The 14138-nt window shown below is 45.5% G+C and overlaps 1 protein-coding gene across 3 annotated transcripts in view; it reads right to left on the bottom strand.

Moving 5' to 3' along the window:
- Positions 1–8532, bottom strand: part of Ube2f (ubiquitin conjugating enzyme E2 F (putative)) — a 49854-nt gene extending 41322 nt beyond the window's left edge. For all 3 annotated transcript variants that reach the window (XM_036173614.1, XM_036173615.1, XM_036173616.1), the window contains exon 1: positions 8390–8532. The gene's annotated coding sequence lies outside the window, so the exon portion shown is untranslated. The remainder of the gene's footprint in view (positions 1–8389) is intronic.
- Positions 8533–14138: the final 5606 nt, after the last annotated feature.

Raw genomic sequence — 14138 nt, 5'->3', positions numbered from 1 at the left:
AAAGTTAAAAATTCTTTTGTCTCATATCAAAAGAGCCCTCTGGTGTGGGACAGGAAAAAAAAAAACAACAATATTTTTATTTAAATCAGGTTGCTTATAAATGTGATCTCTTTTCTAAAGAAGAAAAGGGGATATGATATAGATATGATAGGATGACAGGGTAGATTATTAAATCTACTTTTAAAGAACAACTTGTTTAAAATGTTTTACATTGCTATGAATTTTAGTTTGATACAAATTTAAAGTTAATTTTGTTATACTGTATGTGCATTTATACTCTTATTTAAGGTATTATGTTTATACAAACTCATTTAAATTGTAATGGAACAATTAGTCTTCTATGACAGTAAAACTTATAGTCATGTTAAGTTTTCTAGGTATACATAGATATATTTCAAATAGACAGGTAATCTTCAAACACTTCATAGACCTACAGAATATGGCATTTAAAATGTTTTAAAAATTTAGACTTTTGGACAGTGAGACATGTCTGCTCCTGGCAGCACTGATTTACTTCAGAGAGGATGATGGGCATCAAAGATACTCTATATAGAGTTTATCTTTATTTTGGCAAAAATAGTCATTTGGACAAGAAACTGTTCTTGCCTGGACTGCTTGATCAACTGGATATGCAGGACCCATAGGAAGGTGACCACTGAACATTGCTTGACAAAATGGTCCTTCAGGTTCCTGCTTCACAGAAAAAAACTGCCAGACATTCTACAGGACACAGAGAGAAGTAACTGACAGACTCTAGCCCTATGGGCTAAAGTCAGATGCCCCAACTTTACAAAAGAACTTTGGATGATTATCCAGATGACAGGCTTCCAGCTGTCTCTGCCTAATATCACAAGACTCCCAAAAGTTGCTTGCATCCTTCTTCTGTTTCTCAGATAATAGTATATCCTTTTGAGGTCTTTGATGTAGTTAAAGACTAGAGTTATAATTTCCTCAGTTGGGCTGGAGAGATGGCTTAGAGGTTGAGAGCACCGACTGCTCTTCCAGAGGTCCTGAGTTCAATTCCCAGCATCCACATAATGGCTCACAACCATCTGTAATGAGATCTGGTGCCGTCTTCTGTATACATAATAAATAAATTAATCTTAAAAAAAATAATTTCCTCAGTTATGATAAAAGATAAGTTAGATATAAAACCTTAGACTTACAAATATAAGATAGGATATCTTCTTTAATATTGTAACTGTAATTCTTGCTTAATAATTATTGTTATCTGTAATTTTACTATGTAAAGTTAAAATTTTCCTTTTGGAAAAAAAAGAAAAGGGGAAGTGCTGTGGGATGTTCTGTATGTTAAATGTGTTTCCCTGATTGGTTAATAAATAAAACACTGACTGGCCAGTAGCCAGGCAAGTATAGTTGGAACAAGGAGAGAGGAGAATTCAGGGAAGTGAAAGGCTGAGTCAGAGAGACGCTGCCAGCCGCCATGATGAGAAGCAACATGTTAAGATACTGGTAAGCCACGAGCTATGTGACAACTTGTAGATTAATAGAAATGAGTTGATTTAAGATATAAGAACAGGCCGGGCTGTGGTGGCGCACACCTGTAATCCCAGCACTTGGGAGGCAGAGGCAGGTGGATCTCTGTGAATTTGAGGCCAGTCTGGTCTACAAAGCGAGTTCCAGGACAGCCTCCAAAGCTAAAGAGAAACTCTGTCTCGAAAAACAAAACAAAACAAAACAAAATAAAAGAGAGAGAGAGAGAGAGAGAAAAAAAAGACATAAGAACAGTTAACAAGAAGTCTGAGCCATTAGGCCAAACTGTAGTTGGAGAGCTTCTCTCCAGGTGCCACCAAGCCCCTGCAGTCCCACAACCCACGTATAAAATAATCACTCAGATGCTTATATTATTTAAACTGCTTGGCCATTAGCTCTTACTCTTATATTCAGCCCATTTCTAATAATCTATACTTTGCCACGTAGCTGTGGCTTACCTGTACCTTACATCTCACTTGTCATGGTGGTGGCTGGCAGCTCTCTCCGCCTCCCCCTTGTCCCACCTATACTTCCTGCCTGGCTACTGGCCAGTGTTTTAACCACTCAGAGCAACATATTTGACATACTTGAACATCCCACTAGTTACAACTTAGTGTATATATATATAGACTTCCCTGGATTTTAGTATGTGTTTCTTGCTTGATATTGTTTGCATTGATTGTAGTTCCATCTTATCTAGGTCATTGTCCCTCACTACTCCTAGACAATATTTGATAACCATTTCTTTTCATGTAGTCTTGTATTAGGTTAGAACCTTCTTATTTAGACAAAAGGGGGAGATGTAGTGGGTAGCCATTCCAGCCCTGGCCTGGAAGTTCCAACCTCCATTGAGGCTTCAATAATGGTCACGCCTACAAGGCAGGGGCTGAGAGAGGATGTTGAAGACCCAGGATCCAAATGAGAGGGAGCTCTTGGTGCCCGGACCCTGGATGCTGGAGGCAGACCAGCAGAGTTCTCCAGAGAACATGGCTGGACTGCGCCATACCTTTGCCAGACCCTACAACCTACCTATCCCTTCATTTGTAAGTTACCCCACAAAATAAACCTCTCTCTTAACTACGTGGAGTGGCCTTAACAATTTCACCAATACCAAACAATTTAAATAATATAAGCATCTGTGTGTTTACTTTTTAAGTGGGCTGCGGGACTGTGGGGGCTTGGCGGGACCAGGACAGAAACTCCAGCTACAGCAGAAGTGTGGGCCCTTCCCATGCACTCCTCTCCCCATTCCCAAGATCAGCATTCCCTCTAAGAGGCTTTCTTTGTTCTAACTGATGGGCCTGTGGGAAGGTTATCATCACCCAGGGCACAATTTACATTAGGGTGTCAGCGATTCCTACCTCCAGAATCTGCCTTCTGTTTCTACTACACACTTCCATCAATCAGACACTCCTCATACTTGACACTTCCAGAGAGGGTCTTTAGCAAGAGTAAGTGAACAGTTCAATATTTGCATAATTTCCTTTCTTGTTTTAAAATTACTTCCTTTCAATACTGGTTTGATAATTTTTTCAGTCAAAAAGGATCTATAATTTTCCAAATTAAAACCTGCTGTGGATATCGCTCTGTGTAAATAAAGTTCTGATTGGCCAGTGGTCAGGCAGGAAGTATAGGCGGGAAAAGAGAGTAGAGAATTCTGGGAAGTAGAAGGCTGGAGAGAGACACCGCCTACCGTCGCCATGAAAAGCAACATGTAAAGACACCGGTAAGCCACGAGCCATGTGGCAAAGTATAGACTAACAGAAATAGGTTAATTTAAGATAGAAAAGGTAGATAACAAGCAGCCTGACATGGCCACACAGTTTGTAAGCAATATAAGTTTCTGTGTGCTTTCTTGGTTGGGTCTAAGAGACTGTGGGACTGGCGGGTAAGAGAGATTTGTCCTGACTGGGCCAGGCAGGAAAACTCTAACTACAAATAGCGCCCAACGTGTTGGCAAGAATTTCCACCTAAAACCTGAGAAAAAAGATTCTAAAACAGAGCTAAAAAGAACTTCCTAGTTGTCTCTCTCAAGTTAGCGGCAGCCTGCGGGTTTGAGCTACTGTGGCGGGTTTCTGGCATGTGCATCTGACCTGCAGTGTGGCGGGAATGAGGAGTCTGCAAGCGGCACTTTACTCTGCTGCATGGTGGATTTAGCCTTTGCTAGTTTAAAAAAAAAAAAAAAAAAAGGTTTCTGGGCTTTGCACTGCTTTAATAGAACTGCTTCTGATAGTTGATGGTACACATGGCTCCAGACACAGAGCTGGTGGTAAACTGAACCACCGCCATATTGGGAAGCTGAGGTGGGCGGAGCCAGCAGCCACAGTGGCGTTTCAATCTTACAAAGATGGATATTACACAGAGAATCTGGTTTGTCTTGTCTTTGGAATTTTTAACTACAGAAAAAGATTTGATTGTAAAGGCTCTTGAGTTAAACAAATATGTAAATTTTAAAGGTACCTTGTCTTCAAAATTTGGATATAAGGATATGTTGCTTTGGAAAGGAGTCTCTGCTTTTGTTTCCAAAGAAAGCCAAAGGCTGTGGATTTGTTCCAGTTTAAGATACATCAGGGTTGATCAGCCAAGACCACCTAAAAGGTCTCCGATGACACCATGGCCCAGATGATCTGACACCCAGAATGGTTTCAAGGCAACTGGCTCAGAGGTTCACCCTAATGGACTACTCTATAATCCTAAAATTTTCTTTGTATCCCCATAAGATACAGTGCCCCCCCTCCAGCAGGAAGTAGTAAGAGAAACTACGCCCACATTCCCAAAATTATCAAGCTGGCTTTGGAGATGGAATTGGCTCACTACTTCTCTAAACCCAGACATATTGCTAAAAGAAAAGGTTAAGAGATTCTTGTGTCCCAAATCAGAAGAGCCCTCTGGTGTGGGACAGAGAAAAACCAATATTTTTCTTTAAAACAGGTTGATTATAAATGAGATCTCTTTCTAAAGAAGAAAGGGGGATATGTTATAGATATAATAGGATAAAAGGGTAGTTTAAGGAACTTACTTCTAAAGAGCAACAACTTGTTTAAAAAGTTTTACATTGGTATAGACTTTAGTCTATTGATACAAACTTAAAGTTAATTTTGTTATACTGGGTGCATATTTCTACTCATGTTTAAGGTATTATGTTTGTATAGCTCATTTAAATTGTAATGGATAATTAAAAATAGATTAATAATTAGTCATCTATGATAATCATACTCATAGCCATGTTAGTTAAGTCTTCTAGGTATACACAGAGATATTTCAGATAGATGGTAATCTTCAAATACTTCAAAGACCTAAAGAATATGGCATTTAAAATATTTTTAAAATTTAGACTTTCTGGACAGTGAGACATGTCTGCTCCTGGCAGCGATTTGCTTCAGAGAGGAGGATGGGCATTGAAAACACTTCATATCTTATCTTCACCTTGGCAAAAATAGCCATTTGCACAAGAAACTGTTCTTGCCTGGACTGCTTGATCGACTGGACATGCAGGACCCATAGAAAGGTGACCACTAAGCTTTGCTTGACAAAATGGTCCTTCAGGTTCCTGCTTCGCAGAGGAAACGGCCAGACATTCTACAGGACACTGAGAGAAGTGACCAAAAGACTCTAGCCCTGTGGGCTGAAGACAGATGCCCCAACTTTACAAAGGAACATTAGGTGACTGTCCAGGCTGCCAGCTGTCTCTGTCTACTCTTGCAAGACTCCTGAAAAATGCTTGCATCCTTCTCCTGGTTCTCAGGTAATATTATATCCTTCTGAGGTCTTTGATGTGGTTGAAGGCTAGATAGTTATAATTTCCTCAGTTATGATACAAGATAAGTTAGATATAAAACCTTAGACTCACAAATATAAGATAGGATATCTTCTTTAATACTGTAACTGTAATTATTGCTTGATAATTGTTTTGTTATATGTAATTGTACTATGTAAAAGTTAAAACCTTCCTTAAAAAAAAAAAAGAAAAGGGGAAGTGCTGTGGATATCGCTCTGTGTAAATAAAGTTCTGATTGGCCAGTGGCCAGGCAGGAAGTATAGGCGGGGAAAAGAGAGTAGAGAATTCTGGGAAGTAGAAGGCTGGAGAGAGACACCGCCTACCGCCGCCATGAAAAGCAACATGTAAAGACACTGGTAAGCCACAAGCCATGTGGCAAAGTATAGACTAACAGAAATGGGTTAATTTAAGATAGAAAAGGTAGATAACAAGCAGCCTGCCACAGCCATACAGTTTGTAAGCAATATAAGTTTCTGTGTGCTTTCTTGGTTGGGTCTAAGAGACTGTGGGACTGGTGGGTGAGAGAGATTTGTCCTGACTGGGCCAGACAGGAAAACTCTAACTACAAAAACCTTTATCCAATAGGTCAATCTTGAGGCTAAGACCCTGGAAACAAGGATATTCCTCTCTTCACTGGTATTTTAAAACATCTCAAACCCAGGTCTTTGAGATGCACGTGCACATACACAGGCACATGCCACGATGGACCCTGGAACAACAGGCCTGGAGGGTAAGTGTCCACTAAACTTGGCTACAAGAAGCACTCACCACAAAAACCTAGTTTCCTCTGGAAGATGTGTTGTAAGCGTGGTCATGTGTGAGGTTTACACTGATCAGTCATGAAGTGATGGGGCAGTTCAGTCATACCTCATTACTGTTGACAAACAGCTGAAAGTACACTAGCACCTGTTTCTTCAGGCCCACTCTACAATGCCTTCTCCTCAGGAGCATCTACGTGAAGAGATGAGCCCACTACGAACACTACCAACCTTCAAGTTTTCACTTCAGGCATAGAGCTATGGTTCCACTGCTAAGTCACTTTCCCCAGGGAGGCTTGAGCCCACAAGCTACCAAAACAGAACAGAGCAATGCTTTCCTGCCTTGGCCCCACCTGGAATGATCTTTTCAGGAATTTCTCAAACCGGACCCTGAGGCAGCGTTTGCCACCCTGGCCAAGTCCAAGCCCACCACTATGTGCTCAGACCTGGGGACATCAAGGGTGCCTGACAATGCAGAGGTAGATAATAAGCCTATCTACGACTGGGGAGTCGTGAGGGGTCTGGGATGCTCCACAGGAGGATCAGCAGATAGATATTCACCTTTGGTGTCAGTGAAGCGAACAGTAAAAAGTGAAAAAGAAAAATAGTGATTAATAGTTCAGTAGGCAGTCCCCTAGTGGTCTTAACAGAACTTTATGGGAAATGAAGCCAGGGCACACTCTGCTCCATACCCCGAGGAGCTCAGGGACCTGGCAAGAGTCAGGCCTTCCCCACACACTGCTGTGGTGCTTAATGTTTTCACACCCCTCCCCTACACGGAGGCCTTCTCTGAGGCAGAGGATGGGTATGCTCTGCTCTGCAAGGTATAGACTCTAGCTTGTAATCCTCAGGACGTTGTAGACTTTAAATAAGACATGTTGTGCAAAGGCCATGCTGGGTAGAAAACACTGGTGGTGTCACAACATGCACTTTCTAATATTCTAAGGCATGTAAGACAAAAGAGTAGCCACCAATTCTCCTATCTGTATCAATTTCACATGCCTCAGGAGGAACAAACCAGCCCCAATTTGGAAATGTTCCCATAATCAGAAAATTAAATCTACACAAGGGGAACAAAAATAATTACTCAAACTCTCCAAAGGCTAGCAGACTACCTGCAGCTGCCTCAGAGTTCTCTTCCTCTCCTCCACACGGCCCACCTCTGGAAAACCGGACTTTAACCCAAACTTCCCGTTTCTCGAAAATCACACTGTGACTAAGGCAGTATTTTGGGAACAGATCAGCTATTCTGAACAGCATGGCTCAGTCTCTAAATTCCACAAGTTGTAATTGGCCCAGTTAGTTCCTCCTCTGGGTGGGACCGAATTTTAGGCCATCCACCAAAGAAGATTCCAGCTTGTTATTTACCAGCCTCATCAGGTCCTGTTTACTCAGCATTCCTATGTGCCAGGGTGAAATCAGGCCCACACCTGCGCGGGGCCAGGCAGCTTAAGGTGAGGCTAACTCCTCACTGACAGTTCCAAACCCAAGCATGTAAGTGAGAACTACAGGTCACTAGAGACACGTATTTAACCTCCCAAGCCTAAGGAAACAGAGGAGGACAGAAAACCGTCTCCCGCAGCACCGCACAGCACGACAGTGCCCAGGGGTCTCTCGCCTACCAGGTTTATTGACTGACCACCTCTGGAGCCCGTCTTTGATTTCGGGGGCCGAATGCCGGGTAGTTCCGCCCAAGTGGGGCTCCTGAAGCTCCCCCATCACTATTAGCTCTCTCAAGTCCCACCGCCGCCGGCTCCCTGCCCCACCAGCTCGGCAGCCCCCTGCACCAGGGCCACCAGCAGCCTCACTGGTCCACACTTCGGGAACCGCTGTCCAATCCCATCACCGGGTCTAGGGACGCCCTCCTTCCCTTCACCACCTAGCCCTGGCAGGTACTTAAGGAGAGCAGATTTCTACCTAGAGGCCAAGCTCCCCTCCGCGAAGCCTTCTCGGTCACTCCAACCCACCGGCGGCGCCGAGGGGCGGGTCCAATTGCCCACCCGCGACGGAGGAGGCCACACCCGAGAGACCACGCCGCGGACCCGGGTCAGGGACCGAACCGGACCAGGCGGGACCGGCCTCCCCTCCTCCCCGCTGCCGCGGTGGCGGCCCGCGTCCGCCTCCCTCCGGGGGCAGCGGCCTCCCCGCCGCAGCCTCGGTCTCCCGGCCGGCCCGAGCCCTTAGGCACCGTGCGTGACCTTGCCGGCGGCGGCACGGGGTCCGCCTCGGCCCGGCCCTCGGAGCCGCGGGGGCTCGCTGCCCGGCCGGCGCTTCCCCGTCAGCCGCCGACCTCGCGGCCCCGGCCCGGCGCCCGGCGTCAGGAGCCGCGGCCGCACCTCGGCCCGCGCGACGGGCTCACCTGAGCACCGCGAGTCAGGCGAGGCGGGCCGGCATCCAACACCATGCCCGACCAGCGACGGCTGCAAGACGCGAAAGCCCTCACAGCCGCACCGGCTCCCGGCGGCGGGACCGGAAGTGGCGGGGCGGGGACTGCGCTGTGACCGCAGCGGGCACTTTAAAAAAAAAAAAAGAAAGAAATTCAAAGCTGCGAAGAACTTTATTGACAGCTACACGCGCAAACAGCCGCGCGTGGGACCGACGGGGCGGCCGTCGCTCATTGGCGGAGGGCACGACCTGAGGGCGGGCCAAGGGAGAGCCAAGGCCTTCTCTGATTGGTCACAATGCCCGTGCCTGCGTCCCAGCGTCCGGCGCGCAGATTTCCGGCTTGTTTCCATTCATTTGGCAGCTTGAGGGCCTGGGAGTAACTAGTGCAGTACCTGCGGGTGGAGCTGCGTTCCTGTGCCTGGCACGCTGACCGACTGCAATGACCCGACCTGCCTGCCGCCTGCACTAGGGCTTTGGTGTAGATTACAGATTACACCGCGTGGTTACTGGGCGTAAAGGCACTCTTCCTGCTCCTTATTTTTTTAATTTCTCTTATTTGTTACTTTAAAAATATGCTGCGGCTGGGGATTTAGCTCAGTGATAGAGTGCTTGCCTAGCAAGCACAAGGCCCTGGGTTCGGTCCTCAGCTTGGGTGGGTGCGGGGGGAGTAGGGGTGTTGGAATGCTTCAGGCCAGTCATGGTGGCACACACTTTAAATCCCCGCCCTTCAGAGACAGAGGAAGGCCTTGTCTACATAGTGAGTTCCAGAACAGCCAGGGCTATGTAGAGAGAGCCTGCCTCAGACAAACAAAAACCTACTTCAGGCTTCTGGATGTAGGGCAATGGTAGGGAACTTGCTTAGCAAATGTGAGGCCCTGGGGTTCCATGTGTAACGTCTTACTTGTATCCTGTGGGGTACGAATTCCCTTTCCATGTGGGACTGGAGATAGCTTACCTTGGGAGACAGTTAGGCAAGACTCCTAGAGAGCAGTCTTGGAAAGAGGATATTTACTGCAGAAAAAGAGTGTCAAGTTTTCAATTTATTTTCTTTGTGGTGTTGGGGAATGGATCCCAGGAAATCTCACATGAAAAACACACAACCTCTGAGCTACATCCGTAGACCCTAAAATTTCTTCTTCTTGTGGTGGTGGTATTGTGTTCCCCACAATATTGTGCACCCTAATAAATTTATCTGGGGTCAGAGAACAGACAGCCACTAGAACAGAGCCAGAAATGGTGGCTAGAAAATGGGTCAGAGCAAGCCATAGCAGAAGTTGGGTGGTGGTGGTACATGCCTTTAAACCCAGCACTTGGGAGGCAGAGCTAGCGGATCTCTGAGTTCAAGGCCACTTTAGAAACTGCTAGGCATGGCGACACACGCCTTTAATCCCAGAAATCCAGCCTTTAATCCCAGGAGTGATAGCCAAAGCAAAAAGGTATATAAGGCGTGAGGACCAGGAACTAAGTTAGTTAAGCATTTGTCTGGTTTAGCATTCAGGCTTTGGAGCAGCACAGTTCAGCTGAGAGCCATTGGGATGAGGACTCAGAAGCTTCCAGCCTGAGGAAACAGGATCACCTGAGGAACTAGCAAGGTGAGATAGCTGTGGCTTGTTCTGTTTCTCTGATCTTCCAGCATTCACCCCAATAACTGGCCTGGGGTTTGATCTTATTAATAAGACTCTAAGATTCATGCTACATCTTTTTTTTTTTTTTTTTTTTTTTTTTTTCCTAGACAGGGTTTCTCTGTGTAGCTTTGCACCTTTCCTGGAACTCACTCTGTAGCCCAGGTTGGCCTGGAACTCACAAAGATCCGCCTGCCTCTGCCTCCCGAGTGCTGGGATTAAAGGTGTGTGCCACCACCACTCTCCTGGCCTAAAATTTCTAAATGAGGCATTTGGGTTGAGGAGATGGCCCAGCATTGTCAGCATGAGGACCTGAGTTTGGATCTCCAGAAATCAGGTACGGAGATGTGAGGCCTAGGCAGAGGAATCCCCAGAAGATCAGGAGGAAGTAACCAGGCTTACACAGAGGAGAAGAGACCCTGTGCTAGGCTGGGTGGAAGATTTTGAGTTTGAGGCTTGCCTAGTCTAGTGAGTTCCAAACCAGCCTAGCCTATCTAATGAGACCTTGTCTTGATACACACACACACACACACACACACACACACACACAAACCTGAAAGGCAGAACAGCACCGGAAGTTATCCTCAGACCACCTCATGTACAATGTGGCACATGTGTACCCACATTCATACTCACACACAAGTATAAAAAAATAAAAAGCTTTTTATATGGTGGTGCATGTCTTTAATTGTTGCACTCAGGAGGCAGATATGTGAGTTTGAGGCCAGCTGATCTAGAGCGAGTTCCAGGACAGCCAGGGCTACAAAGAAACCCTGTTGATGGATGGATGGATGGATGGATGGATGGATGAAGGCTTCTGATCTGAGGAAGGTTGTGAAGAGAGAAGAGATGGTAGTCGCATGAACCCTTGACAAGCCACCTTATCTCAGGAAAACATCTGTTCTTTGCTCAGCTAACTCTTGCCCCCTCCTCCCTCTCCCCATCCTTCTTGAGCCCTGCCCTTCCTCCTTCCTGGTACTCAGCTGTCATCTGTTTCCCTGACTGAACTCAGGTACATTTTGGGCACATGCCAGGTGTTTAGAACCCATTTGCTGGACAACTACTGCATAAGCTTATGCAAAGTCCTGGTCAGAGAAGGGCCTGAAACCAGGCGGCAGAGGCAGACACAACTGGAGTGGCTTGCACTGGTGTCTTACCAGTATATCTGAGTGCAGGGAAGCGAGTCACTTTTAGCTCCATTTCATGAGGCAGCTTCAGGTGTTCACCTAAGACTTATCAAGAGGCTACGGTGTTGTTAGTTTATGCAGTGCTCACAACAACCCTAGTGAACAGTATTCCGTTAGCTCCAGCTTATGAGACCAGAAGCACAGAGTTAAGTAGTTTGCACAGCATGGCAGAACAGGAATATGAATCCAGCTCATCTGCCTCTGGCATTCTCTCCAAGACAGGCTGCTAATGATAATTTCGAGAAAAGGGACAAAAGACTCTTTCTTGGAGACAGACTGAATCAGAATGCTGTTTTGAACATGCTGGGACTGAGAATGCCATCATGTACCTTAAAGGACAAAGGATACCTTTCATGAGGGCTGGAAGAGACATGACAGGTTACACTGAGGTTCCTGCCCCTCTTAGGCTGCATATCAGACCAGGCTGTGGATAGAGCTGGCAAATCTCTGCATGTCTGTCAGTTAGGGTTCTCTAGAGTAACAGAACTGATAGAGTGAACCTCTCTCTCATATATGTGTGTGTGTATAGATATATGTATACATATATTATTAGAATGACAAATTACCAGGATTGGTGGTACATGCCTTTATGCAGGCAGATCTCTGTGAGTTCAAGGACAGCCTGGTCTACAAAGCGAGTTCCAGTCCAAGACACCCAGGGATACACAGAGAAACTCTGTCTCAAAAAAAAAAAAAAAAAAAATTACAGGTTGTAGTCTAGCTAATCCAACAATGGTTGCCTATGAACAGAATGTCCAAGAATCTGGTAGTTCGGTCCATTAAGCTGGATGTCTCAGCTGGTCTCCAGTATACACTGGAATCCCAAAGAAGTAGGCTCTAATTCCAGTTAAAGAATGGATTTGCTATCAAGGACAAGAACAAGCTATTGGTGAAATTATTAAGGCCACTCCACGTAGTTAAAAGGGAGGTTTATTTTGTGGGGTAGCTTACAAATGAAGGGATAGGTTGCAGGGTCTGGGATAGGGATGGTGCAGTCCAGCAGTGTTCTCTGGAGAACTCTGCTCAGTCTACCTCCAGCGTCCAGGGTCCTGGAACCAAGAGAAGCCCCTCCTCTTGATCCTGGGTCTTCAGCATCCTCCCTCAGCCCCGCCTTGTAGGCGTGACCATTACCGAAGCCTCAATGGGGGTTGGAACTTCCAGGCCAAGGCTGGAATGGCTACCCACTACAACAAGCAGACAAAGAGAGCTTCTTTCTACCATGTTCCTTATATAGGCTGCCAGCAGAAGGTGTGGTCCAGGTTAAAAGGGATTAGGTGGCACGAACACCTTTAATCCTAGCACTCCAGAAGCAGGAAGATCTCCGTGAGTTTGAGACCAGCCTGGTCAACAGAGTGAGTTCTGGGATAGCCAGGGCAACACAGAAAAACCCTGTTTGAAAACAACAAACAAGCAATAAATAAATAAATAAATAACCCTGGCAGATGTGCCCAATCTTTGGTTTTTTGTTTTTTGTTTTTTTAATGAAAAAACGTATTTTCAATAAAAAAGAAGACCAGCTCAACAAGAGGGAAATTATATCTGATACTGGAAACTTAGCTAAATCCCCAGGGCTAATGAATCCATGGATATTAAAGAAGAACCTAAAACCCCACTTTAGTAAAGCAATATAAACCCCACTACATTCTAAATATTTGTCTTTATACATACAGATAAATGTAATCTTATCCTTCATCTAAAAAAGTTCCCTTTGTAACAGCAGAGGTCATTATAAGAAACACAATAAGTCAAAATGGAAAGATGCTGTGGATAGCGCTCTGTATAAATAAAGTGCTGATTGGCCAGTAGCCAGGCAGGAAGTATAGTGGGACAAGGAGAGAGGAGAATTCTGGAAAGTAGAAGGCTGAGGCAGGGAGACACTGCCAGCCGCCACAAGGAGAAACATGATATAAGATACCAGTAATCCTCAGGACAATGAGATTCCTCATTGGGTTTCTGAGCGCTTTGTGCACCCTGTAGCTGCAGCTGAAGTCCAACATGGCAGAGACCTATTGGGCCTTCGTGAAAAACTCTCCCCTTTCGATGCCAATGGGGATTGAGAACCCAGTATGGCCAGCTTTGGCAAGCATTAACGTAAGCTTAGGAACTACAGCCATGCAGTTGGATTCTCCAGAATGTAATGTATGGTAACTGGTTTTTCAAGTATGTTTAAGAACATGTCACCAGACACCTTGGAGATTAAGGATAACCCTGAAGATCACTGACCTCCATTTATTAACAGCAGCATGCCAGCTAAGCATTTTCTTTTTCACAATCCTATCCAAGCTGGAAGTACCTACTTCTCAGGAGTGGCTCTGTGCAACATTTTTTGGCCTCCTGAAATTCCATTTAGCCCCCTTTGAAGATACCTTAAAATTTGTGAGCCTGAATGTAGCCATTATGAGACCATTAGTTCTACTCCTTGTGAGCTGCCTGTTTTTTCTTTATGGTTCTTAGTTGTTCTTTTGCAGAGCTTAAGTCATGCTGGGATCAAGAATAATGGGCCTCAGCGGTTCATGTTTCTGGAGTTGTGTCCATGCCAGTGGATGCCCACACGCTCCAGAAGAGAATTTGACATGGCTACTGCCATTGTTGCTGTTATAACAGTGCCGACCACCGCTACTATTGTTTCTGGGATTGCCATTTCATAATTGGTTACTACAGCCAGCACAGTGGAGACCCTGGCAGCAAAAGTAGCTACCACAGTTAATTAATTTATCATTCTGTTGGGTGTAGTTGGAATTTTCCTGCCTGGCCCACAGTCAGGACAAATCTCTCTCACCCGCCAGGCCCATAGACGCTCAGACACAACCAAGTAAACACACAGAAACTTACATTGTTTAGAAACTGTATAGCCGTGGCAGGCTTCTTGTTATCTACTTCTTCTATCTTAAATTAACCCATTTCTATTTATCTA

Source organism: Onychomys torridus, chromosome 23 (assembly GCF_903995425.1).
Source record: "Onychomys torridus chromosome 23, mOncTor1.1, whole genome shotgun sequence".
NCBI classification, from domain to species: Eukaryota; Metazoa; Chordata; class Mammalia; order Rodentia; family Cricetidae; genus Onychomys; species Onychomys torridus.
Note: the sequence above shows the minus strand (reverse complement) of the source record. Positions and strands in the feature narration are given on the sequence as shown.